Source organism: Schistocerca serialis, unplaced genomic scaffold (genome assembly GCF_023864345.2).
Source record: "Schistocerca serialis cubense isolate TAMUIC-IGC-003099 unplaced genomic scaffold, iqSchSeri2.2 HiC_scaffold_1177, whole genome shotgun sequence".
Classification (NCBI taxonomy): Eukaryota; Metazoa; Arthropoda; class Insecta; order Orthoptera; family Acrididae; genus Schistocerca; species Schistocerca serialis.
In genome coordinates this window covers 140,001-142,500 of record NW_026047378.1, presented here as the reverse complement: position 1 = coordinate 142,500, position 2,500 = coordinate 140,001, and the positions used below count along the sequence as shown (strand labels likewise).

The 2,500-nt window shown below is 55.3% G+C and overlaps 1 non-coding gene across 1 annotated transcript in view; it reads left to right on the top strand.

Moving 5' to 3' along the window:
- The first annotated feature begins 2,480 nt into the window (after positions 1-2,480).
- Positions 2,481-2,500, top strand: part of LOC126433930 (small subunit ribosomal RNA) — a 1,912-nt gene continuing 1,892 nt past the window's right edge. Inside the window, exon 1 of the ribosomal RNA XR_007578857.1 lies at positions 2,481-2,500. This exon is cut by the window's right edge and continues 1,892 nt beyond it. This is a non-coding gene — a ribosomal RNA (small subunit ribosomal RNA).

The following is a 2,500-nucleotide window of genomic DNA, read 5'->3' as shown; positions in this document are numbered from 1 at the left end:
TGCCTTAACCTAACCCATATTGTGCCTTAAACCTAACCCATATTGTACCTTAACCTAACCCATATTGTACCTTAACCTAACCCATATTGTACCTTAACCTAAACCCATATTGTACCTTAACCTAACCCATATTGTGCCTTAACCTAACCCATATTGTTGCCTTAACCTAACCCATATTGTGCCTCAACCTAACCCAATTTGTGCCTCAACCTAACCCATATTGTGCCTCAACCTAACCCATATTGTGCCTCAACCTAACCCATATTGTGCCTCAACCTAACCCATATTGTGCCTCAACCTAACCCATATTGTGCCTCAACGTAACCTAATTTGTGCCTCAACGTAACCTAATTTGTGCCTCAACGTAACCTAAATTTGTGCCTCAACGTAACCTAATTTGTGGCCTCAACGTAACCTAATTTGTGCTTCAACGTAACCCTAAATTGTGCTTCAACGTAACCTAAATTGTGCTTCAACGTAACCTAAATTGTGCTTCAACGTAACCTAAATTGTGCTTCAACGTAACCTAAATTGTGCTTCAACGTAACCTAAATTGTGCTTTAACGTAACCTAAATTGTGCTTTAACGTAACCCATGTTGTGCTTTAACGTAACCCATGTTGTGCTTTAACGTAACCCATGTTGTGCTTTAACGTAACCCATGTTGTGCCTTAACCTAACCTATATTGCGCCTTAACCTGCTCTGTAATTGTTATGCAACTCGTTAAATTAGTGTAGTGTTGCCTAACCGCAACCCTCGCAATATAGTTCGCTATTCGCACTGCCCGGTCCCCTGTGTATCGCGTCATGTTAAACACCTTGCAGGTGTTGCTGACTTTCCACATGCTCCTGCTATACACTGTAATGTGGATAGCAGCAGGACGTACATGCCCCCCCCCCCTTCCCCCCTGCCTTCGCAAGCTGGTCGTTGAGAAGTTTGCATGTTCAATGCCCTTCGCATGCCGACGTACTCAGCCTACGTTGTGGTACGGCCTGTCACCTGTCCGCCGATGTACGCAAAACCCACAAACTGTACTGCACATTGGTCCGTATGTACTGAATGATACATCGTGGCACATGTGTGACCGTACGACGACTGCGCCTAGCAACGGCAGACCATACAGTCCAAATATTGTGCACGCAGCTACGTGTCGTCTCCCTATAAGAGCTGGATTGCAGTGTGGTACGCCATTCAGACGTGTGGGAGGAACGGACGCCCTCGATGGGCGATCAGCATGAGCAGTCTGTTGATGTAGTGGAGCGTGTATTCGGACGTAGTCGTCTCTTCTCACACACCGTGATAGCATGTTGCACCGCGTTCCACATCTGCGACATCCTGCAGAGGCCGGCTGACAGTCGTTCGCGCAATGGACACCGCATACGTACGGGGGCTACCTTCCACGTGTTCTCGAGGCGTGCACATGTTGTTGCGTCTATGTGGGCAGACGTAGTGTGTTGTGACACCTGACACAGGCATGCAATACTCGTTGCAAATGGCGATGGACGTCTACGTTTGCTGGTGACGTTACGCAAATGAACAACAGGTAACCCCGTTGTGGTGCGGTTGTTCTCGCTAGAGGTGAATCAGTGTTGGCGACGATCGGTCGAGCTATTAACTGGTTGTTTCAGGGATACCCACCATGCCCACGAACGTGAAAGGGGATCTGGGTGTGAGGCGATACGCGGCGGTGGCTGGGGTGAGACTGTCCCCGGCCGGTGAGGGGGGGCCGCCCGGCGTGCTGGCAGCGCGGTGCGTGGGCGCACGCGCTACAGCCGGCTGGTGGGGGCGGCCAGTGGCAGGCGCGCCGGCCGACGGACGCGGCAGGCGGCGCAGCTGCGCGCCGGGGCCCCCTGCTCGCGGCGCCTTGCGGCCAAAGTAGGTCCTCGCGGGCCCGGTGCGAAGCGCGGTGGCCATCTGCAGTGTGCTGGTCCGATTGAGGACTGTGTGCGCTGAGGATGCGCCGCCGCCCGGCGCTCGGCGCCGCGACGCCGTCTGCTGCTCGGTCGCCCCCAGCGGTTCTCGCAGGGTGGTTTGTATCGCAGCTGTGCGGACGTGTTGGCGCGTGCGCTGTGCTGGGAGAGTTCGCTTCGGCACCCAAGTGGGGCTTTTGTCCTTCTGTGGCGCTGGCGTTGGAGCTGCCGGTCACCGTAGGTGGCGCGTGTTGTCTCCCGCCGGCAATGCCACGACAGCACGCTCCCGGGCCTCTGTCGGCAGCGGCAAGCTCAGTTGGGAGCACGGGTGGTCGCACCTAAAGCGTCTACTCGCCCTAACTCCGGGCGATTGCGCCTCTCTCGAACCCGACCAAGTACTTAGGACGGCGCTTGCGCGCCGCCGGGACCTGAGAGGGTTTCGAGGTGTGTTGTGCAGGGGAGCTCAGCCTCCTCCTGTTTGCAGAATAATTGAGCGGACGCTTGCGTGTTCGCGCGGGCCCCCGGGACACACTCCCGGGCGGCCGGCTGCTCAGCTCTAGTTGACGCAGCTCCCTGGTTGATCCTGCCAG